Source organism: Hibiscus syriacus, unplaced genomic scaffold (genome assembly GCF_006381635.1).
Source record: "Hibiscus syriacus cultivar Baekdansim isolate YM2019G1 unplaced genomic scaffold, ASM638163v2 tig00110469_pilon, whole genome shotgun sequence".
NCBI classification, from domain to species: domain Eukaryota; kingdom Viridiplantae; phylum Streptophyta; class Magnoliopsida; order Malvales; family Malvaceae; genus Hibiscus; species Hibiscus syriacus.
In genome coordinates, this window is record NW_024062751.1 from 246347 (window position 1) to 272667 (window position 26321).

The following is a 26321-nucleotide window of genomic DNA, read 5'->3' on the forward strand; positions in this document are numbered from 1 at the left end:
AAAAACATAAAAGAGGCGTTAGGGTCTTCTCGTGATTTAGGACGAACAATGGACAGTGAGTATGAATCGAGGGTCAGGGTGGGTCAGGAGGCAATGCAGATGACGATGGTGATGGCAGTATGAGCCACCGCTGACTGGAGGCGAGGCGAGGTGAAGAGAACTGTAGAAGAAAAAAGAGAATGAGAGGTTTAACGAGAGTTAAGTGCCACATCACCAAAACTAATTGGAGGTAACGACATGAATCTTATTGAAAGCGAACTAAAAGTTTGATGATTGTATTGTAAGTTTCAAAAGTTGAGTGACTAAAATGCAAGTACTCTAAAAGTTTGAGGACTATTTATATAATTTACCCTAAAAGTATTTCATTATTAGGTTAAATATGGTTTAAACAAATAAATGGATGACCAAGTAGATAGTTTACCTAAAAAGAGTCAAAACCCGAGTGGACGGGACCAACTTCGGGGTTATACTTGAAAAGGGAAATCCTGCACCCAGCGCTCAGCTTATAACTTCGTTTAGGTTTCTGCACTCATCATCCAAACACAGAAACAAAAATCATTTTTTTGCCCGTTATTGATTGCCAACGCCATGGATTCGTAAGTTTTTCTTTTTCTAAAATGGCACTAGGGTTTCTTATGGTTATTGTTTCTTTTATGCCTCTTATAGTTATCGCGATGAGGAAGGAGAGGCGATTATGGACTTCGAAGACTTTCAATCTGACCCCGGATCGCCGGAGCGCGGAAAGATCATCTAGATGACTTAGATGATGACATGGAAGATTGGGGCCTGCGCGAACGATCGCAAACGCCGGTTTATGATACCGATAAGGTTGGGAAACCGAGAAAAAGGCTGGTCAAGAAAGGAGGTTCTACGGGAAAAGAGAGTATGGGTGCCCCCGAGTTACTAGATGAAGACGAGGAGTCCAATTTTCAGAGGGAAGGATCAGAGTCCGATGCAAAAAAGAGGAAGAAGGAGAAGAGGCACAAGGAGAGAAATTACGGGGGTGGCAGTGAAAAAGGAACTGTTAAAAAGGTGGGGAAGTCTGCTGAAGTTAATGAGATGTGGGAGTGGGTTAACCCTGAGGTATTGTTTTCTTTCAGTAATTGTATTATTGATTATCGTGTGATTGAATTCGTGGTTAGGAGAATTAGGTTCTAGTTTTAAGGATTCAGAGTAGTTTCAGTTGCATAAACAATAAATATGTTGTTTACAGATTGAAGCTAATTCCTATATTGTTTATTGAAATTTGAGATTAGCTAAATTGTTTTTGGGTTGCATTAGTTTAAGTTAAAACTTGGGTGTAAAGTAGAGCTGCAAAAGACAAGTTGTTTTGGTTGTTATTTTCTCTTTGTTTGTTTTATGGGAGAACTTATTTCTCGGTAAATACTTGCTTGTCTTTCATAACTAAGATGGGAATTAAACTTCTATTTTTTGTTAGAAGGCAAACCTTTTGTGGGTATGCTATGATGGTTTTGGTCCTTTCAGTTTACTGATTAATTGATATTAGACTCGTAATTTTTAATCATAATATGCTCACAAGGTTAAGAATTGTCTTTGAAATATTGCCTTCAAGATTTGCCATTATTATTGCTACTAGTATAGAATGGCTTTTGCTGCACACTTGCACTTCAGATTTATCACTATAAATCAGTTTTAATGTTTTCTTAATCCGTTTAACTCATTGATGATACTGTTTTGTTTGTCCGTGTTTCCATATGCTTGGGTATACTTCTTTTACTAAGATAATCTTGTTTATGTAATCAAATTTCTGTGCTGGATTTTAATTAACCACGGTGAAAGGCTAACTAAGTTTCTCATTCAACCATCTATCTGTGCTGAAATAGAATGATCAGAGGGTCTTCGGACTATGGATGATGATGACTTCATAGATGACAGTGGTGTAGACCTGCAGACAGATATGGGAGTGACAATGAAGCAAGGTCGCCCGGTGCTGCCCCTCAGGTTGTCAATCATCTTTTTACGTCCTTCATGCGTGTAGTCTCTGTGTTAATAAATAATTTTAGGAAATTGTTTTCCTGTGATCTATATTGATTGATGTACTTAGAAATACAAATTCATTGGTTGCTTAAATTTGATGTTATGAAGATAATTATAGTTTCGGTTCACTTTTGTGATCTTTTAGGCAGAGGAAGGTGATGAGGATCCGGAGATTAAGGATTTATTTAAGATGGGTAAAAAAAGGAAGAAGAATGAGAAAGTCCTGCAGAAATTGCACTGCTAGTTGAAAGTGTTATGGCTGAGCTTGAGGTAACTGCTGAGGAAGAGCAGAGCTTAACAGACGAGGAAAGCCTGCAATTAATAAACTCAAGAAGTTGCCACTTCTTACTGAGGTTCTCTCAAAGTAAGCTGCTTGCCACATTACCAAGACTTCCTTGTCTCTATCTAGAAATTATAGTTCTCATCTTTAAAATTTCCTCTTTATGCAGGAAGCAGCTCCAGCCAGAATTCTTAGATCATGGAGTTTTAACCTTGTTGAAAAATTGGCTTGAACCTCTTCCTGATGGAAGCTTACCAAATATAAATATCCGTGCAGCTATTTTGCAGATTTTGACCGATGTACAAACTGGCCTTCTTTCAATTTTGAGCTGTGCCGTAATGGTCACTGCCTCAACATTCTTACATGAAAAACTGAAATGTTGTTTTTCATGCAGTTTCCGATTGATCTAGAGCAACATGATAGAAGGGAGCAGCTAAAAGAAGTGGGCTTGGAAAGGTTAGGAAACTCTTATCGCTACAATTGCATCCAACTTTCTATTTCGAAACATTTTTTATTGGCTTATGATTCTTTGTCCTCTCAATTTTTATTGGCAGGTCATTATGTTTTTATCAAAATCTGATGAGGAAACCACATCTAACAGGAAACTTGCCAAGGAGTTGGTTGATAAATGGGTAATATTCTGGTTTAAACTCCTGTTCTGTATACTCTAAAGTTTCTCCTAATTCCTGATGTTCCTCTTTGAATCTATATCAGCAATACTTGTGCGTTGTGACCTTTATGTTTTAATCATTTAATTTATTAGTATATTTCTTATCGGAGTATAATTTATGATTGCTGAATTTTCAGTGCTTATGATTTCAGTAAAAAATTTACCTTTTTTAATCAATTTTTGTTGTCAAGTTTACACTTCTCCAGTTGCCTTAAGAAGGTTTCTTTGTATCTTCAAGGATTTCTTTTCTATTCTTGTATTAACTCTTCAAAAAATTTTAAACAAATTGCAGAGTAGACCAATCTTCAATAAGAGTACAAGGTTTGAGGATATGAGAAATGTTGATGATGATAGGGTTCCCATGCGAAGGCCAACTGTCAAAAGGTTCTCTTTGTTGTCAGTTTTATGCCAATTATGCCTTCATGTCTACTTACAGTATTCTTTTGCAATCATGCATTTTCATATTGTATTTCTTTTTGATTTTTTTTATATTCATTTTGTAGGCCTGCAAATAGAGCTGCATCAATGGAATCTAGAGATGGTGATTTTGATTTGGATATTTCTCGGTAAGTGTAACCTAATGCTTGGTTTGACATCATTACTGTGATTCTGTATCCTCATGGTTGTAATTGTTGGTTATAAAATTACAGTGACCAAAAGTCTAGGCGATTGACATCAGCTCAAGATGCTTCAAGGTCAGAATCCTCTTCAAGGCTGCATGCATCAAGGCCTGATGCAACCATTGGATTTTGTAGTGCGTCCCCAGTCTAAGATTGATCCAGATGAAATTAGAGCCGTGCGAAACAAGTGTGCAAGATCAGCGGCGTCTGAAGGTTTGTGTTTATCTCCCTGATATTGAATGTGTTGGTTTCAATTATTTGGAAATGGTGCATTTTTGTTAATGAAAAAAAAGGGGATGTTTATCTATAATATCATTCCTACGCCGTCTGACTCTGTAACATTGCGCTACCCGATGCCTCCTTAAATCTCCATCTTGCTTAATACAAATTGATATACCATACATTATCTGAAATCGAACGTTAACCTTTCATGGCAGATGAATAAGAAGTTGCAGCAGTTGAAAGCTCCTAAAAAGAAGCAGTTGCAGGCGACTAAACTTAGTGTTGAGGGTGTGGCATGATGAAGTACCTTTAAAAGATACCCCATTCACCAGATTTTCATGTTATGACCCGAAATTGCAATATAATATGCTCTATTAGAGACATTGTGGCAGCAAAATCAATAAGCTCTCTGTTGCTCTGAAGGTTACTTTTTTAAGTGTTCTGTTTAACTTTCACCTGATGGCAGTGGGGGCAGCTGGGTTCCTTTTAAGTCACAAGTCTTTTGTTTTGTCTTGGAAATAGCCGTTCAGTTTAAATAAATTTGTTAATGTTATGTCTTTGAATGCTCATTTCATTTACCTATATAACAATAACCATTTCGATCATAATTCAGTTGTGCTTGCAATAATTACATATATTGTATAATCTTTCTTTTATAGCTAATAAAGGTATACAAGTCGTTTGATTTGATCAAGCATCTGGTGGCGAGTCCAGGCAACGACTCATCTAAACCAATTGAGTCGTCCATTGGTTTCTTCCATCGATATCTACCTGGATGACCAAAAAGACATGGAGGGTTTGTAGCTTTGGCATTTTCACAGAACATATTGACCTTGATGACATGCTTGCAAGATTTTCCTTCCGTCGACATGCACAGTGCGGGTTCCAAACTAAATGTGTTGTGTTTCTTTCTTACTTTGCAACGCCCATGCAACAGGTAATAAATGCTGTCTTGAATCAAAGGCAAGAAGAGGGTACTGCTTTCAGAAACACCGTGAATGTAATACCAACTGAAACAGACTTTTAAAGTGAGCAAACACAACACAGCCTGCTTTTACCTATAGTCTTTAATACCAAATGTTGAATCAGCTGCAATCCATATCGAGCAATCTGGTGCAGCGTCATTGTGTTTGAATCCCAAGAATGGAAAATTCGAAACAAGATTGAGTCCTGCATAAACTATTGAATGCTACACCAAAATCGTGTGCAACTTGGCACTAAATCAAAACCAAAGCTTTTAATTTTTTACAACCTGGTGCTCTACATTGTATCGAAGTACGGAAGCAAAAAAAATGTCATAACCAAGTGTTATAGTGATATTTACTCCCAAAAAATCAGATTTTTGGCATCACGATCCTCACAAAAGCTAGAAAGAACAGAAAATAATACTCCTAGGATCAAATCAGGTTAAAGAATGCCAAAAAACAAACGTTAGACCGGTTCAAACGACGTTCACCGGTTTGTAATCCGGTCCGGTTTTGTCAAGTAAGCATAATCAAGTGCTAGGTGAATGGGCCCCATCGGCATGGTTCGCAACATCCATTTTTGACTGTTTTTGTGTGACTGCCGATTTGTCTTCTAATCTCGTTTGCTGATTACAAAGTCAGGGAATCTGCGATTCAAGCTATCCCTATAAATTATCTAAAGCCTTAAAGTTTGTTTCAGTTTCTTTTACTTATTTGAAGTACACAGATTTCAACTGCCAAATCCTAATCATTGACGAGAATGGAAGTGTAAGTTCATTCGACCAAGAATTTATTAAATTTTATTTATTTTGTTGTAGACTAGCACGAATTATAAAACGGATCTTATTTTGATCATTAGTTTACTCTGATCAATGATTGTTAATTTACAGTGTTGCTTCTGCTCCGGGGAAGGTTTTGTTGACCGGTGGGTACTTAATTTGGAGAGGCCAAATGCTGGGTGTAACCCACATACCGATGCGGGTAACCAGATCCGATCCAGGGTGTCACATTTGGGCCACCAGGGCGACCCACTGTAAAAATAACAGAAAATTTAAAACTTTTTATCAGTACATGTAACTAATAAATCAGTTGTCGCTATTTTAAAAATAAAACAGATTTCCATACTTGTATAAATCAAAATACAATTACATGCCCCTAATCACATGTACCATACTCTGCAACACGCCGGAAGAACTCCCTTACTGAAGTCGATAGATGCACTGGTACAATTCTTTAACCTGAAAATGTGAGTAATAGAGTGAGCTTTGGAAAGCTCAGTAATACAGAACTACCAGATGATGCTGATGAACGTGAGATACAAATAAACATATTTTTCCTTATTGGTTCAGATATTTACATATTTTTATGCTGAGCAGAGATCCTACTGATATTTCAGGTGCTAACGGACAATGAGCTTTCAGTTCAGAGAATATTTCGGATGACTGAGTTCAGGATATCAGAATAGGTTATCTAGTATGTTCCCAAAAATCATGTAACTTTTCAGATCTTTTTAAAACATATATATATATACCCCATCCGTCAAGTCCAAAATGTGTAGTTCCCCAGAACCATACACCCACCGACAAGTCCAGTATGGCCCTGAGCACACAGTCGAGGAGCCAGTAAGTAAGGCCATGAGCACACAGCCGAGGAGCCTCCATGTATACTTCCTCCAACATTACCCCCCAAGTAAAAACATGTTTTGTCCGTAAACGGATATATCAAAATCATAACATAATCAGGTAAAGTATCAGATCAAAATCCAGGTCAAGTATTCAATCAGAATCCAAGTCAAGTATCCGATCAGAATCCAGGTCAGGTATTATAATAGAAATCAAATCAGAAATCAGGTAAAATATCCAGGTGATTAGGGAACACACCAGAGTTTACAGAAATTATTCAGAGGTACTGGATAATCTTAACAGGTAGAGGAACATAGATCTTCAGTATACCGATAGAATATCGGAATTCAGAATCACTGTTGGAAGAGTTCAATAATTGACAAAATCATTAATTATTCAGAATATGACTTGATCTGGTAAGGAAGAAATGAAGGTTCAGGACATTTACAATCTATGTCGATTGATCGGATTATCAAACAACTCTTAGATGATAGATCCCAAAACTAATGCTTGTCGATTGATCAATTCATTGTTCTTCCATGGTTTTACTTTAATACCACAAATTCTTGTCCATCGATCATTTTCAAAATTATCGCTGAATAGATCTTCCAATATCTTCATTTCATTTCCACGCTTCCACAATATCATGTAATGCTGACGTACTTGATTATTTTAATCATAAACCATCATAATTACACTATATAAACTCATCAGAGTTTCCAGACTTATCCAAATCACTTACTAAATCCTCAGTCATTGAGGTTACCTAATGCATTTAGCATTCATGTTCATTCCCGTAATATTCGGGTGTTTTCAGGGTAATCTAAACGTTTATGAATTTCGGACACATATTGTACTTTCGTTCAATTCAATTTGGTCTTCGTGGTCGATTTGTCTAACAAATATCAACTCCTTACTATTGAATGCGTTCTAGAGTTGAGCTGAGCTGAATACTTCCAAAACTATCATCGAGCCAAACTTGAAAATACAAACATGCATTCAAGTGACATATATGTCGTTCAGGTACTGATATAACACTAGCATTGGTTGCTCGGCTTAATAGGTGATCCATAACTTTTAAGATCAGTACACACCCATGTTTATTTGGATTCCTTAATTAATCCAACATCTACTTAGTCTAGGTCACAAGGGTATTTGGGTAATTTTGGTGTTCAGTTTTATTCCATTCATTTCAGAGCTCGAGGATATCCAATCATTCCTGAGCTTGGTGGTATTCTTGGGTCATTTCTATTACAGGGTATTTTGGTCATTTTACAGATTCAGTGTATTTTAATCCTTTTCTTCCGTTCGATCTTACTATTAAATTCAATCTTATCATTTATTTCAGTCCTTTCGAACAATTCTGATAGCAGAATACCCTCAATAAATTATTCTTTAGGTATTCACTCATTACTCGAATATTTTCGAGTCAAGCGCCTTCTCAGATTTTACTAACGGAATATCATGAATTTTTTTCTGTACAAAGACAAATCTTAATAATTAAATTTACTTAATCGAGTTAAGTACAAATCCTCAAAGTACTTTCTCATTCAGGGTTAACTCAGACTATTTTATCTCAAGGGCATTTTCGTAATTTCTTAACTAGATAATTTCGGTATTACCTCTTAACGAAAATAATTATAATTTAGAGATCCTATGATCAATTGCTTTCCCGAACATTCTCTTATCTTGAAATGATTCCCTTAACAGACTTCTAGTATCCTTCATAAACATCATAAGACTAAAAACCGGTTATCCGCATTCCTAAGCAAAACTAGCATTTCTTATGCACATAAATAATTTTACCGGATCAATATGTCTTTTCAGAGTTATTAACCAACTTCCAGGGACAATTCTTGTCATCTTACAACATAAGGGTATTTTGTAATTTTACTCTACCAGATTATTCTCATAATTTCCCATCCAAATACCTTTAACATATTACCTTTGATGAAATAAATTATAAAATACAGATCCATGTTAATTTCTTTACTACCAAACACAGAACTTAAAATTAATTCAACAACCCTTCAATCTCTTATATTAATCATTCGATCCGTATTCAGATGCTGAATTTCTACCACATTCATATCGAGTGTATAAATTAATCAATCCACAAAAGTGACCAACATTATCTCATTGCATTTACCAATTCAACATATTCCATAAAGCATAAAGAGGTAGTAAAGTATTACCTCGATTTCCGTGCAATACTAATCGACCATAAAAATTCTATTCGAACGCCTTTGATCTTCAATTCAACTTCCAATAATTCCTCAGATACATATCAACATAAATTATATCAGAAACGGAGCTTAATTACGATAAACGGATCGAATCGGGTAATAAATCATGAAAAATAGCATACCGGGTTCGAATTTGACGAAACAGACTTCGGATTCAGATTCAGGAAATCGACAGCATAAAATATGACTTTTCAGAAATTTGGAATTTTCGGTCAAAATCAAAGTCAATGGGTTTGACCGGCAATTTCAAGGCATTCGGGTTCGAATTTCAAAAAATGGACTGCGGAATCGGATTTGGAACGTCGAAAAATGTCAGGATAAGTGTAATTAGTCAAATTCAAAGGTCGTTTAATGCCCGGTTAAAGCCCGTCAAAGTTTTGGTCAACAATGGTCAACGCCGGTCAACGGGTCGGGTCAACGGGTCGGGTAGGGTAGGGTTATGACAGGTTAAACCGATCAAACAGGAGCAAAACCGGTCAAACCGGTTATTTTTTCCTTCCCACGAGCAGTGGCGGCGCGTGGGGGGCGCGTGAACAGTACCCTGATGTCAAAATATTCCGAAAAATTCCTAAAAATTATTTAAAGCGATTTCGAGATACTTAAAAAGCTCTGTTCAAATTTTTGAACGGGAGAGCTCGATTTCAACGAATCGAAACTTTGATGCTTCACTTCCTCGCGTCGCCGTCGACGGAGACCAAGGATGACACGGCAGACTCGGAACGATGCAAGGAATACGATGGTGCGGGAGGTGTCGTAAACAGATTATCGTATCGTCGTGAATCGACGAAAAACCAATTGAAATCGAGTTATTACCGACAATACTTCGACTGAAATTAACGACGAGCGACGACGATTCACGAAAAAGGTTTGAGGGGTTTTGTTCCTCGCTCGACAACGAACACGAGGTGGTTTCGGCTCGTCGATCGGAGGTCGGACGGCGAGTAGATCGAAGTTGAAATTGGGTCAACGGAAGAGAAAAACTGGGAAAAATATGCAGTCTGTGCACGGGGGAGAGATTTATAATTCAACATATAAAAAAAATGGTTAAATCATGGGTTTAGCCACTGAATTTCCTGTACTTCTTAAAACAGTCTACAAACTTTAAAATTTTACAATTTAATCCCCACTTTCTTCCAAAAATACAAATTAAATTCACCATTTTATAATTTCTTAAATTTAGCCCTTAAATTGGGGTGTTACAATTCTCCCCTCCTTAAAAGAATTTCGTCCTCGAAATTAATTATGTCACATTATTGCAGAAACTTCCATCAATTATTTTCATATCTTCAAGTAGCTTTATAGAAATACAGATCCTTCACTAATCCTTAACCAGTTGAGTATACATTCTTATCAGAACTTTCCTTATTTCAATAAAAGAATCAGAACATAAATATCCTTGTAGAAATCAATTCAGCCTTGGTTACGAAAATAGGCTCATGGAGTTGTAACATATCCAAATTTCATTTCCGGAGTCGAGTCAGAATTTCTCAGATAAATAACTCTCACATGGCTCATGAGGTACTTTACATCGTTTAGACAGATGTTAATGGTATTCCTTTTTGTACAAGTATAGCCTTAACGGATAAAAACTTCGGTTTACTTGTTACAGATAGGGACTCAACCTTGGAGTTCCGGTTACGAGAGGTACGATTGTAGTCTAGGGGCATGTACTGATCAGACATATTTTGACATTCGACCGGCCGATCTATCTTGAAAATTTTTGACTCAAACCATAGCTCTGATACCACTAAATGTAACCCCCCAGACTAATGCAGGTAACCAGATCCGACCGGGGTGTCACATTTGGGCCACCGGAGCGACCCACTGTAAAATAGCGGAAAATTTAAACTTTTTGTATCAGTACATGTAAACTAATAAAATCAGTTGTCGTTATTTAAAAATAAACAGATTTCCAGAATCGTATATAAATCAAAATACAATTACATGCCCCCTAATCATATGTACCATACTCTGCAACAACGCTGGAAGAACTCCCTTACTGAAGTCGATAGATGCACTGGTACAATTCTTTTAACCTGAAAATGTGAGTAATAGAGTGAGCTTTGGAAAGTCAGTAATACAGAACTACCAGATGATGTTGATGAACGTGCAGATACAAATAAACATATTTTTCCTTATTGGTTCAAATATTTACAGATTTTTATGCTGAGTAGATCCTACTGATATTTCAGGTGTTAACGGACAATGAGCTTTCAGTTCAGAGAAATATTTCGGATGACTGAGTTCAAGAGATCATAATAGGTTATCTAGTGTGTTCCCAAAAATCATGTAACTTTTCAGATCTTTTTAAAAATATATATATATATATACCCCCATCCGTCAAGTCCAAAATATGTAGGTTCCCCAGAACCATACACCCACCGACAAGTCCAGTATGACCCTGAGCACACAGCCGAGGAGCCGGTAAGTAAGGCCCTGAGCACACAGCCGAGGAGCCTCCAGGTATACTTCCTCCACATTACCCCCAAGTAAAACATGTTCCGTCCGTAAACGGATATATCAAAAATCATAACATAATCCAGGTCAAGTATCAGATCAAAATCCAGGTCAAGTATTCAATCAGAATCCAGGTCAAGTATCCGATCAAATCCAGGTCAGGTATTATAATAGAAATCAAATCAGAATCAGGTAAAATATCCAGGTGATTAGGGAACACACCAGAGTTTACAGAAATTATTCAGAGGTACTAGATAATCTTAACAGGTAGAGAGGAATACAGATCTTCAGTATACTGATAGAATATTAGAATTCATAATCACTGTTGGAAGAGTTCAATAACTGACAAAATCATTAATTATTCAGAATATGACTTGAGCTGGTAAGAAAGAAATAAAGGTTCGACATTTACAATCTATGTCGATTGATCGGATTATCAAACAACTCTTAGATGAATAGCTCCCAAAACTCATGCTTGTCGATTGATCAATTCATTGTTCTTCCATGGTATTTACTCTTTAATACCACAAATTCTTGTCCATCGATCATTTCAAAATTATCGCTGAATAGATCTTCCAATGTCTTCATTTCATTTCCACGCTTCCACAATATCATGTAATGCTGACGACTTGATTATTTAATCATAAACCATCGTAATTGTACACTATGTAAACTCATCAGAGTTTCCGGACTTATCCAAATCACTTACTAAATCCTCAGTCATTGAGGTTACCTAATTCATTTAGCAGTCATGTCCATTCCCGTAATATTCGGGGTTTTCAGGGTAATCTAGACATTTCTGAATTTCGGACACATACTTTACTTTCGTTCAATTCAATTTGGTCTTCGTTGTCGATTTGTCTAACAATAATTTCCCATCCAAGTACCTTTAACATATTACCTTTGATGAAATAAATTATAAAATACAGATCCAGGTTAATTTCTTTACTACCAAACACAGAACTTGAAATTTAATTCTAAAAACCCTTCAATCTCTTATATTAATCATTCGATCCGTATTCAGATACTGAATTTCTACCACATTCATATCGAGTGTATAATTAATCACTCCACAAAAGTGACCAACATTATCATTCATGCATTTACCAATATCAACATATTCCATAAAGCATAAAGAGTAAAGTATCTCGATTTTCGTGCAATACTGATCGACCATAAAAATTCAATTCGAACGCCTTTGATCTTCAATTCAACTTCCAATAATTCCTCAGATACATATCAACATAAATTATATCAGAAACGGAGTTTAATTACGATAAACGGATCGAATCGGGTATAAATCAGTGAAAATAGCATAACGGGTTCGAATTTGACGAAACGGACTTCGGATTCAGATTCAGGACGTCGAAAGGATAAAATATGAATTTCGAAATTTGGAATTTGCGATCAAAATCAAAGTCAACGGGTTTGACCGGTAATTTCGAGGCATTCAGGTTCGAATTTCGAAAAACGAACTGCGGAATCGGATTTGGAACTTCGAAAAATGTCAGGATAGGTATACTCGGTCAAAGTCAAAGGTCGTTTAATGCCCGGTCAAATCCGTCAAAGTTTTGGTCAACAGTGGTCAACACCGGTCAAAAGGGGCGGGTCGGGTTATGACCGGTCAAACCGGTCAATACAAGAGCAAAACCGATTAAACCGGTTATTTTTCCTTCCCCACGCGCAGTGGCTGCGCGTGGTGGTGCGAACAGTACCTAATGTCGAAAAATTCTCGAAAAATTCCTAAAAATTATTTAAAGCGATTTTGAGATACTTACAAAGCTCGGTTCAAATTTTTAAACGGTGGAGAGCTCGATTTCAACGAATCGGAAACTTTGACCGCTTCACCTCCTCACGCGCCGCCGTCGACGGAGACCAAGGATGACACCGGCAGACTCGGAACGATACAAGGAACATGATGGTGCGGGAGGTGTCGTAAACGGATCATCGAATCGTCGTGAATCGACAAAAAACCAATTGAAATCGAGTTATTACCGACGATACTTCCGACTGAAATTAACGACGAACGACGACGATTCACGACAAAAGGTTTGAGGGGTTTTGTTCCTCGCTTGACAACGAACACGATGGTGGTTTCGGCTCGTCGATCGAAGGTCGGACGACGAGTAGATCGGAGTTGAAAGTTGGGTCAACGGAAGAGAAAAACTGGGAAAATATGCAACTGCGCACGGGGCGGGGAGATTTATAATTCAACATATAAAAAAATAGTTAAATCATGAGTTTAGCCACTGAATTTCCTGTACTTCTTAAAATGGTCTATAAACTTTAAAATTTTACAATTTAATCCCCACTTTTTCCAAAAATACAAATTAAATTCACCACTTTATAATTTCTTAAATTTAGCCCTTAAATTGAGGTGTTACACTGGGATTGTTCCGAGCACAAACGCACGTTTTTACGCTATTGTGAAGCCAATTTATGAAGATGTTAAGCCTGAAAGCTGGGCATGGGTAAACTTAATCATTTAGTTTCCGAGCTTTAACCTATTCTGCTATACTTGTAATCGTTTCCATGTTTTTGAGAGTTCTGAGAGCTTATCATGTTTCAAATTGATGGTAATAAGGAAATCTGACGCTGAATTGTAAAATTAAATCATTCAATTAAAGAACTTGTGTGTATGATATTGACCCCTTTCTAGGTGCATGTTGGAGTGTCATGCTTTGTAACTGTGATTCCTTGCTCTACAAACAGGAGGCTTGATAGTAGTTTTCTTGCTTGCTGGAATCAGCAAATTCATTTATAAATGCTATTGCAACTTTCAATGGAGGATTATGCTTTGCTGGAGATCGGTGAAGTAAAACTTGGTTTTAAGTTTTAAACAACTGTCCTCTTTTTATCTTTCAGTCATGGACTGTCAAGCTAACATCGCCTCAGCTTTCCAGAGAAAGCATGTACAAACTGTCTCGGATGCATTTAACACCAGTGTGTTCTTCAAGACAAGTTTCATCATATGATCGAAGTTTTCTCCTTGCACATCTAGTGTCGTAGATTGAATCCTTTCTGTTATGGATGCCTATCAGCATCATAGACCGTGCCTTTTCTATCATTGATGTGTATCTAGCATTAAATAAGTTTAAATAGTTATTCCCTATGTTAAGTTGTGTCACTATTTTTTGGCTATAATTCCAGTGAATCAAGAAACCCTTTTGTAGAGAATGTAATTCAATATACTGTAGCAGCTGCGTATGCAACATTTGACAAGAATAAGAAGGATGCATTAGATAAACTGCTCTTACAAGGTGATGTTTTTGTTCTCTTTTTTTATTGAAACCATAACTTCAGGGATCTAACAACAGATCTGAACTTGTCATACAGGAATCAGGTTTCTTTGTAGAAATAAAATATATCTTCTTGAGATGAGTAGTTTATTTTATTATGGCATGCAGATTTTAGTAACTGTTGTCTGTTCTTGTATGTAGTACTGCAATATAAGCTGCTAACATGTTCCTCCACAGATTGAAGCACTTGGACTTCCATTGACACAGAAGCATGGCTACTCTACCATATTTTACATCAATTACTTCAACTCTGAGGAATCATGGAGGAAATTGTAAACATGAAGTTGCAAAAACTGGATTGGGTTCATCTGCAGCAATGACAACAGCTGTAGTTGCTGCTTTACTGCATTACCTTGGTGTTTATTAACCTTTCCACCTCTTCCGAAGATCAACACCGACTAAATAAGAATTCCATAGATCTTGATATCGTGAGTATGATAGCTCAAAGCGCTCACTGTATTGCCCAAGGAAAAGTTGGCAGTGGCTTTGATGTCAGTCTGCTGTCTATGGGTGTCAGCATAATGTTCGTTTTCACCAGAAGTGCTTCTCTGCTCGGGTCTCTCTCTCTCTCACTTATTCTCTATGGTTGAGAGGTGGAATAATGTGCAATGATGATGTCCTGAATAGATAACTTAGCTCAATGACCAGTAAAGTAAAGTGCTACCCATAAATATTATAGTCCTTAAATTTGTGCAACCATTTTCCTTTTCTGGTGTACAACTGAACCTTAGATTGATATAGAGATAATACAAGTATATTGATACCATTTAATGCTATTGCAGTGCTGCTGGTTACCTTGGCTGGTTTATTGACTTATTTGGGTTCTTATAAGACCTCTTGCAATGTTGCAGGCTGCAGTGAAAGGGATGCCATTAGAGGAAGTAATTCGGAACATTCTAAATGGAAAATGGGACCATGAGAGGACTTAATTCTCTTTACCACCATTAATGACATGTAAGCAATATGAGCTTCGCTATCTTCCCCTTAGACAAATATGATTTTGTGAGCACTTATGGTACCTTTTCTGTGTGTTTCTGCTTAATTACTTAAATATTGTCAGAAAGTTCTCTCTGTACTTGAGTCTTTTCCCCCTTATTTTGTGAAGAAATGAAAGGTGGCTTATCGCCTTATCCTTATTAATATCCTTTTTATTACTAAAAATCAAGTACAAGTATCCTATAGTCAAAAAGTTTGTTGGCTGTCACAGTTACTAGGAGAACCGGGAACTGGGGATCATCAACACCGTCAATGGTAGGTGCTGTTAGAAAATGGCAGAGAAGGCTGATCCAAAAATCCCAAGAAACATGGATAATCTGGCCAAGGCTAATTCAGAACTCGAGACTTTAAGTTGCAGATAGAACCTGAATCACAAACTCAACTTCTGGATGCTTCTATGAACATAGAAGGAGTATCGTTAGCCGACGTTCCCGGAGCAGGTGGATTCGATGCCGTCTTTGCTGTTACCTTGGGTGATTCTAGCAGGAATGTGACAAATGCATGGAGTTTGCACAATGTTCTGGCCTTGTTAGCTAGGGAAGACCCTAAAGGTGTTTGCTTAGAAAGCGGCGATCCGCAATGCCGGGAAATTACTTCGGCAGTTTCTTCCGTCAACATCAAGTGAGCTTTTGATTTCTTGTTTTTGCATATGATGAGCTAGGAATGTCATTTTAATACCTGGTGGAAAACGTGGATTTACATGAGAAGTTATACTGTGTTTTGGAGATTTATTTAATTGGGGAATGATCAAAAGAACCCCTCTCAATTGAAAGAATCAACTCGTATACATTTAAGTTCTTTATGTGCCATAGAATAAGTAAAAAAGATTATCCTTTACACCATTGGTTCGACTTCACTTGCTTATTTTGCTTGACCAACCACTTACATTTTAGCAGGAAATCAACTCCTGTGAGCAAGGAAATACCAACATATTTAGTCGGTAATTCTGCTGTGCGGCGGGGAAACCTAAGAATAATTTGCTATGAATTTTAACCTAAAATATTCCGCTGCCTACTCCAAAAAGCTTATACAATTGATCATTTATAATCAATACTTTCATTTAGGGTGAATAAAAGTTGACTTGACTCGAGAAAATTCGATTGGATTTGACATTGAATTGTAATTTCATAAACTCGATTCGACTTAAAAAAAATTAAGTTCAAATCAAGTTGTAAAATACAACTCGAATAACTCAAAATTTTTAGTAATTAATAGATTGATTTTCAAGTTTGAGTTGAGTTCTTCAACTCTATATGATATTGTATATCATATATGAAAAAAAATATGAAGAAATATGTATTGTATATAGTTATAAAATCATTTAAATTAAAATCAAAATAATATTATAAATATTTATAATTAAATTAAATTTAAAATAGAAAGTCGAATAATATGAATAGATTCAAATTATAAATATTACAAGTGGATTGGTAATGTGGTGGAAGATGGTAAATATGTAGCAGCCTCGCCTGCTTTACAACTTGTTCGATGTGGCATGTATTGTGGGCAGGCAAGACAATGTTCTCGTACACGAGCTTGCGCAGCTGGATTCTGTGCCCTCTCAACATGTGTTCCTCGTTAAGAAAATCCCCTTTCCTTCCCACTTTAGCTGCTAAATTACTTGCTGTTATATATATATATATATATATATTATTGTATTTTTATTTTGATCACCTAATTATAATTCTTTTTCAAATTCGTATATGACGTTAAATTTTTGTTCCAAACATTTATCATTAGGTTTGATTGTTAATTTAACAAAAATGATGCGATGTAATAATAATAGTTTAATCCTCGAAACTTTCGTATTCCAACAAATAAGTCATAATTTGAAATAATTAAAAAAATCTTAATATTTAGAAATACTTCAATTTGGTCCGAAATAAAATCTCATACTCTTTCTTCCAAACCTCTATCACCATCACCGTCCATTTGTTCAAGCGACGTTGTTGCCTCTCCACATCGATCACAGACCTTTCGTTGGCCCCTTAAATCGCCGTCCAAGTCTCGCAATTGTGTGAGAGCGTTGGACAGCTGGAAACTGGGCTATCAAACATTGGGCAACTGTGAGAACAACGAACGAGGAGAGAAAAAATTGATGGGAACAATGAAAAAAATCATGTTGAACGGCTGTGTAGAAGAGCGACGATGACAATTAGGTGGAGACATTTTTTTTTTGAAAAGGTAATGTAGATTTCATTTAATGTCGATCTCATACAAAATTACATCATTTTTAATACAATCATGTTAGTCGTAATAAAACCAAGAAGGATTGATCATCGACAAGGCCCTGAACTAGTGTATGTGCCACTCTATTCGCATCTCGGGTCACATATTGTGCATTAAGGCCGTAAGGTCATTCTGATAAAATTCGAGTCTCGTTGAGTATCAATCCAATTACAGAGGTGTCTTTTTATGTTTTTTTAACCGATTAAAAATAACTAGAGACATTGAGATGACGACAATGAGTAAAGTTGTAAAAGGAGTTTAAAGGAATAAAAGGACGAACGATGACGACAAGAAAATGATGGTGGAAGCTATGAATAACACAAGAATGATCATTAGAGATGAAATTGAAATAAAAATGATAATTTGTACAATAAGTTCCTACATGTCGATAGTTTTAAAAGTAAGCCATTAGCTTATTAATAAAATATTAATAAATCATTTCAAATCAAGATGAGAACTAAATTAATTTAATTAGCTGACCTATTCCCTTTTTCTTAGTCATAGTTCGTTTTGTGTATCAAATATTCCTCCAAAGTTTCCTTAATAAATTCTTGAAGCTTAAGGTTTTATTAAATTCAAGCATTATCGACATTGATATTTTTCTTAAAAGAAATAGGCTTCAAGAATTTATTAAGAAAACTTTAAGTTTTAAAAATTGAAATTTCATAAACCCTAATAATTTAGTTTTCTTCTATTAGTACATCACGTCGCTCATCTTTTTTTTTTCGTTTCTGTTAATCGACAGCGATACTAACTTTAACGTCGATAATCGACCGTCAATATTTTTTATTTTTTCTATATTGAATCTTTATTTTTTTTATTTTTTGATTTTTAATAAATCTGCATATGTTACACGTTTTTATCTGCCTTTATGACACATTTTCTTATGTTTTTTTGTATATTTTTCGGTTATTTGATCATTTTTATTTATTTTTTAAGGGTTGATTTGATATCGTAACGACTAATCAAAATGACGCTTTTATGATATCTTGGGATATTCTATGCTTTGAATTTTCGAATTTAATTTAAATACTCGATTTATTTTTGTGTATAATTTTTTATATTATTCAAATCTAATTTACGATTTGTTAATAATCTTTCCAATGATCATTTTGTGATTCTAATGAGAACAAATCCTTATATGTTTTATTTTAACGATTATAGGAAATTTGACTAATTATAGGAAATTTGACTAATTACGTGATAATAGTAGTACTATGGAAGAAGAAAAGAAATGGGCCCGCATCTCTCCCTCTCTCTCTCCCCGTGTAATCGGTTCAACTGGTCGGAAGAATCAGACGACGTCATAATTATTTAAAAAAATAAATAAAAATATCAAAAATATTTAATAAAAAATAATTTTATATATCACAAGTTATAACATATATGAGTTAAAAACCATAAAATCAAGTGAAACAAAATAATTCAAATTAATTACAACATAATATTTAAGATAAAACATATTAAATATAAATATATATATAACTATAATTAAAAATAAATTTGGGACTAAAAAAATCATAACAAAATGATATTGTTTGGTTTAATTTTTTTTTTAAAAAAATTTCACATGGCTAAGAAACATAGAAGAACATCCCAAAAGTCTAAAGAGTAAAAATATGAGAACAAACAATCCTACATGACTAAGAAACATAGAAGAGCATCTCAACTAACTTCTATAAATAATAGGGATAATTTGACATTCAAAATCATGGAGCCTTTTGGTGAGCATAGAGTGAACTATTCTTTCACTTCAATCAAGCTTGTATTTTAGGCTTCAATCGAGCTTCTAAAATTTTTTTTAGTTCAAGCATTTTCGAGTTCAAGTTTCAATATTATATTTCGAGTTCGAGTTGAACTTGATAATTTTTAGTTCATGAGTTTGAGTCGAGTTGAGCATACTTTTAAAGTTTGAGTCGAGCTCAGCAATACTCAAGTTCGACTTGGCTCGTTTAACAAACGATGACGTTTGGTTTAATTTTTTTTAGAAAAAAAACAAAATTGGCAGTTTTTCCTAGTTTTTTCCGATTTTCAGCCGGTCCGATTCGAACGGTTCAACGATTCCGACCAATTCACTAATAACGGTTCAAACAGTTTAATTTAAATTAAACTAGACAACGATTCTTGATTGAAGCAGTTGAACCGACCTATCCAATCCGATTTTCAAAACAATGCACCATATCATTATCATCACTCTCTCTCAAGTATTTGACTTTTCCATCTGGGATTTCTTTGTTCTTTTGAGTTCTTCAAAGCAAAAGAAAAAAAGAAGCAAAGTAATTCGAAGCTTCTTCTTCTTCCTCTTCTTAAGTTTCGTTCTCATAGATTTTTGAAGCCAGCCTTCAGCAGCCTCTCTGAGATTTACTTTCATTTTTATCTTTTTCTTTCAGCTAAAAAAGGGAATTTTAACATATTGCTTTTGTTTTTTGATCCCTTTTCTTCTTGTTGCATAATATTTGTTTAAATCAGTCTGGGGTTTTTCATCTAACATTGGCTGCTAGAGCTTTTGACTGTTGACTGATAATTTTTTTTTAAATTTTGCTGTTTTAGGTGGAAAGAGTTGCTAGGCCTCCTATGTTGAATTATTCCTTTTCAGCTTGCAATGTCCGTTGTTTTGACTAGAAATAGATTCAATCCTATCTTCTTTTTTTGAAGTTAAAAAGCTTTTATGTGTTAACATGAATCTCTCTTATTATCTGACTTTCATATACGATTTTTTAGTCTTATATGAGTTTAGGATATTGTGGGGGTTAAAGTCTTCTCTTGGACTGAAAAAGTGGATTTTCCTTTATTTTCAACCTTTTTTCTCTCTTATCTCACTGCCGATTGTTTCAGTTATTTCTTATCAAAAGAGAGTGTTTCAGCTATATTTTGGCCTATTATATTTTCCATACTGGTTTTTGAACAATTGTTTTGAATTTTATTTCTTTTAATTTGGGTCAAATTATTGATCTTTCTATATGTCCTTTCAGACCTGAAGCCATTGTGATGGGATGACTATTTGTATATGTTGAGTTCTGGCTGCGTCGAGTGTTTCCGGTTTCATTACAAGGCAGTATCATTAATGGCCCGAGGAATTAACTATTCTGGTGCTTGCTTTCCAGGTAGTTTGAGGACTTTAGAGTTTGATTGATATGTGTGACACTTGAGAAGTTGTAGTTTGAGACTCCGGTACGGCATATAGCTCTTTGTATCATATTGGGAAAAAAGGGAGCAAATGGAAAGTGAGAGTTGGAAAGAACTGGTCAGGAAAATGCTTCCACTAGGTGCATCTCTCCCTGAACATTCATCGGAGCTTGATTACTCTATAGCAATGGAGTATGAAGGCCCTCCAGTTTCTTATGAGCTGCCTAGAGTTGAGCCTCTTGATGTCAATTCGCATGCCATCCCTACTGCAGAATCGGTATCAGAGTCACAAAGGTCAGTTGCAAATACTGGTCATCCAGTTATTGAACCAATCCCCTGCCGGTATCTTATATTGCTGGTGTCTCAAGTCCGCCTTCACAGAGTCCAATGGTTTCAGGAAGCTCTGAGTCGGTAGTATCAGTCTTGCAAAATCCTGATTTTTCTTCAGCTTCTCCTGGTTCGGTTCGCAATCCTACAAGTAATCCTCTGAAGCTAGTTGTTAATGAAGCAAGGAGAGCGCCAATTGTCGCATTTAATACTGTTGAAAGGTCAGAGAGGAAAGATGATATGAATAAGCCGGTTTTTCCTGAATTTGGGTTTCAAAAGAAAAGAAGAAGAAAAAAAATATTTTGTTATCGTTGTGGTAAGAGGAAATGGGAAACGAAGGAATCTTGCCTGGTTTGTGATGCTAAGTATTGCAGCAATTGCGTGCTTAGGGCAATGGGCTCAATGCCTGAAGGAAGGAAATGTGTTACATGCATTGGCCAGCCAATAAATGAATCGAAGCGGTTAAGACTAGGCAAACATTCTAGGCTTTTGTCACGATTACTTAGTCCTTTGGAGGTAAAGCAGATTATGAAAGCAGATAAAGAATGTGCTGCTAATCAGCTTCGACCAGAGCAGCTAATTGTGAATGGATATTCATTGAAGCCAGATGAGATGGCAGAATTACTTGGATGCCCTTTACCTCCTAGGAAGTTGAAGCCTGGTAGATATTGGTATGACAAGGAATCTGATCTCTGGGGAAAGGTAAGTTCATATTTGCGATATATGCTATTTTATGTTTAACATGGCTTTTCCTAATTGAACTAAAAAGGAAAACATCCAGAATGTTGATTTTATCACAACTTCATATTGAATTGACAGGAAGGAGAAAAACCAGATCGGATCATTAGTTCAAACTTAAATTTCACGGGGAAGCTTAATCCTGATGCAAGCAATGGTAATACTGAAGTTTATATCAATGAGCGGGAAATTACGAAACTTGAACTGAGGGTGCTAAAGGTAGCATATAATAGTTGTACAAGATCTGTTATTTGTTCTTGATCATGGTGTTCTTTCTATTTGAGTCCCTTCTTTAGGATTCTCAAACTCAAACTTCATTTGATAACCAGTTTTCTCACCTTAAAATTGGTTCTTTTTGTTGCTTTCATTAAGAGTTGGGTCCGTGGTCTAGGCACATGTGTTTTGTGTGCTTGCAATACCTCTCACGTAAAAGAGCGACCTGTCTGTTACTTTCTTTTTTGTAATTTCCTGATGCATATAACTATGAATATGTACCGAACAATGTTAGAAATTGCAATTTACTGTTGATGTTCAGCCTTTATGATATGATATGCCATATAATGTTAGGTTGTAAATATGTATTTAGAACGTAACATGTCAAGGTTTTAAGAAAAAAGTTGTTTGAACTTTAGAATATTCTCTCTTTACATAATTTTAGGCCTTTATGATATGATATGTCATATAAGGCTTTAGACATTTACTTAGAATGTAGCATGTGAAGGTTTTAGGTAAAATTTGTTTGAGCTTTAGTATCCTTCTCTTTATTACACATACATACATTGTAATTTTCTCATTTTAATTTTACCGACTAGTATATCCTATTCAGATATCGCACTTAACTTCTCTTGTTGGTTCTTTGTCATTACTGTTTAAAAGTAACAGATTCCCCTTAGGAAATGCTTTAACATTTAAATTTTCTGTGTTAGGCCTTTTCCTTTTGACATTTGATGAATTTTTAGCCTCCACAACTGATTAAAATGTGGAAGGGAATATAATATTATATTCAATGTATATCTTCATATCCTTTTATCAATCATTGATGCATCTGTTTGATGCTTTCAGTTGGCGAATGTGCAGTGTCCACGTGACAGTCATTTTTGGGTTTATAATGATGGTCGTTATGAGGAAGAAGGTCAAAATAACATTAGAGGAAATATCTGGGAGAAGGCATGTTAAAATGCCAACGACCTCAATATCACCATGGGTATTCTACTTGGGCTTCAAGGCTCTGGAACAAGCACCATTTTCAAGCAGGTTTTGCCCCTTTTTTTTGTTGCTCTATTTTGCTCCTGCTAGCATGTTGCGTATTGACCTGCCAAATGCATAGACATAGTTGCATACTTGCATTGAAGAAGAAGCTTAAATCACTTCAGAAATTTATTGCCTTGATGGAAGTTAGCAGAATATCTTGCATGAACATGAAAAATGCCCGTCATTCCAATCCACAGTAGATGACAAATATTTAAACGCAGTCTATGAAAACTTTGAGTCTGTTTTCTTGCATATATATCAACAGTGCTTTCAGTGGCTTTGGCTGCATTTCCTTTTCATTCATGCTTTCTTGGTCTAGGAGCTTTTGGTCTTATGGTGCATGGATGATTATGATGTGGGAAAATTCCCTTTGGCTCGAGTAATAAAATGCAGTAATTAGTTCGTGTTGTTACAGCCTTTCATTGCAGTTCTGCCATTTTTTAATGTGCAGTACGCATATTGTTCAGGCAAAAATTTAGTATGGGAATGGGTTTTCTACCGAGGAACTGCAGGAGCTCAAGTTGATGATCCAGAGCAATATGTACAGATACCTGAGCATATTACTGGATGGGCGAGAGCGGTTTGAGGAGGAAGCAATGTCTCGTGTAAGAGAACTAGGTCCTGATGACCAGAACAACGAAGCAGGTAACATTTCTCTACATCAAAACCTTTTCTGATTTTAAACGTGGTTTTGAGCTTTTAAAGTAGAACATGTTACTTCTAGTAAACTTGTTTTATAGCCTAAATATCTCCTCGATATGCATATTGTTTATTTTTTGATTGACTGAAAGGGGAGGGAAAAAAGTGCTTCTAGCGGTTATTTTCTGCTAGTTTTTTTTTTTAACTTTTTATATAGGGTTACACTTACATGATGATGCTTCTAGGTCTGACACAGCTGGCCAAACATAAGGAATTGTTTAACAGCATCGCAACTCTTCCAGCATCTAAACTGAACTATAATATTATTTCAGGTGGGGAGGTATCTCTGGTGAAACTAGCCAGTGCGTCTATTAAATTAACCCAAGGCTAAAGCATTTTTCTGATTGGCTTCTGGACATCGTAGGCACCGGAGATTTGGATGCTTTTTTCCCTGCAGCGACAAGTGAGTATGCTCCATTAGTTGAGGAGTTGTGGAAAGATCCTGCTATACAGCAAACATATAAAAGAAAAGACGAGCTTCACTTCCTTCCAGATGTTGCGGAGTAATTCTTAAGCAGGGTGTGTCATCTTAATTTCTGTTGAATTTGTTGCCGGTATTTTACATTTTTTGTTTAATATTGTTGGCTTAACTGTTGCTAAATTTACTTGGCCATTTGATATTCAAGTTATTCATCTTGAGGAAGATCTCCCAAAATAAAACCAACTTATCTCAAATTCACAGCGATATTTTGACCTATGTGATAGTGATACACTTTTGATTCCTTCAGGCTGTTGAGGTGTCAAGCAATGAATATGAACCTTCGGATCGTGATATCCTTTATGCTGAAGGGATTACCCAAGGGGATGATTTGGCTTTCATAGAGTTTTCGCTTGATGATCATAGTCCAATGTCCGAAACCTACACAGACAATTTGGAAGCTCCATCCCTGCCCCTGAACAAGTAATTATTCTGTCATTCTGATAGTTATCGTCATTTGTCAATGGGATGCATGTTAAGGATTGTCATGCAGGTCTTCCTTGCATCTATGAGCTAATGATGTCATATTGTTACATTTTACAGGTACCAACTTATAAGGGTAAATGCGAAGGGGATGAACGAGAGGTGCAAGTGGGTGGAAATATTTGAAGATGTGCGTTCGGTAGTTTTCTGCGTAGCGCTTAGCGATTTCGAGCAGATATCGATACCATCCGAGAGTAGTAGCGGTGGAACTCTGCTTCAGAATAAGATGTTGCAGACAAAGGAGCTATTTGAAACAATGATAAGGCACCCTTGTTTTAAGGATACCCCATTTGTGTTAATACTAAACTAGTATGATCTGTTCGAGGAGAAAGTTAACCGGGTGTCGTTAAGCACATGCGAGTGGTTCAATGATTTCAGCCCGGTTAGGCCTCTCCATAACCATCACTCCCTGGCTCAGTAGGCTTACTTTTACGTCGTCGTGAAGTTCAAGGATCAGTATGCTTCCCTAACCGGACAGAAACTTTTTGTATGGCAAGCTAGGGCAAGGGATCATCGGGTAACGATTGACGAAGCATTTAAGTACATAAGAGAGGTTCTCAAGTGGGAAGACGAGAAAGATGACAACTACTACGGGGGAGAAGATTCATTTTACAGCACATATGTTAGCTCCTCGCCATTTGTAAGGCAAGAATGAGGTTGCATTAGGAATTTGCTTGTATTCTTGCAGTACAAGGAAGATTATAGAAGTGTTGTGCTTTGCCTTGTTGCTTAGTCAAATAAGGATCAGGGTGTTGTAATTTCTATTATCATTTTATTGATATCAGTGAAAATTGATTTGCTTCGTATTTGATTCTTTATCGAGCATGATTCATCAGTCATCACTGCTTGTCCCAGACTGCATTATTGTGTTATTTAAGACTCCAATCAACTTTCAAGATAACTTAATTTGAAATGGTCTTGTTATTTAGGTAAATTAAAGGATTCGTTAAAAGAATTTTTTATATCAATTCAAGCCACTGGCAGTAGTTTAGTTACAAAATTAAGCCACGTGACCTTCGTTGCAAACCATAATGAGTTTGAAAATAACCCAAACCACAAATAGTTAGGTGAACTGTTTGTATAACTCGTTTATGATCGTTTGTTAATTTAAATAAACGAATATAAATAGAGATGTGTTCGATTAGTTCATGTTCACGAATAAGCTTGTTTATCGACGTATTCGTTTATATTTATGAACAAGCTCGTTTATAAACTTATTTAAGAGTTCATTTATCAACTCATTTGTTTATGTTCATGAACAAGCTCCTTTAGAGGTTCGTTTATTTTTTATCTTTTAAAATTTTAAATATTGATAAATGTAGAGAATAAACTGAATAAATGGTAAAATTTGGAGTTTAAAGATTGTATTTTGTTGTTGGTGTAGATATTATATAAGATTTATTTATTTGGTTTTGTTTAATTTCTGAATATCTAAACGAATTTGTTCTTGAACATTAAATGAACATGTTCACGAACATATAAACGAATATGTTCGTGAACACCAAATGAACGAACATAAATACCTTCAAAAATAAATAAATGGATGTGATAAAAAAAATTAAACGAACACGAATACGAACATTTTAAAAATAAACAAATGAACAATAACATAAAC

General features: G+C 35.8%; 3 pseudogenes; all 3 read left to right on the forward strand.

The window, feature by feature from the left end:
* Window positions 1-48: 48 nt before the first annotated feature.
* Window positions 49-4415, forward strand: LOC120127515 (annotated as a pseudogene).
* Window positions 4416-5515: 1100 nt separating this feature from the next.
* LOC120127516 lies at window positions 5516-15737 on the forward strand (annotated as a pseudogene).
* A 35-nt stretch (window positions 15738-15772) lies between these two features.
* Window positions 15773-25462, forward strand: LOC120127517 (annotated as a pseudogene).
* The last annotated feature ends 859 nt before the right edge of the window (window positions 25463-26321 follow it).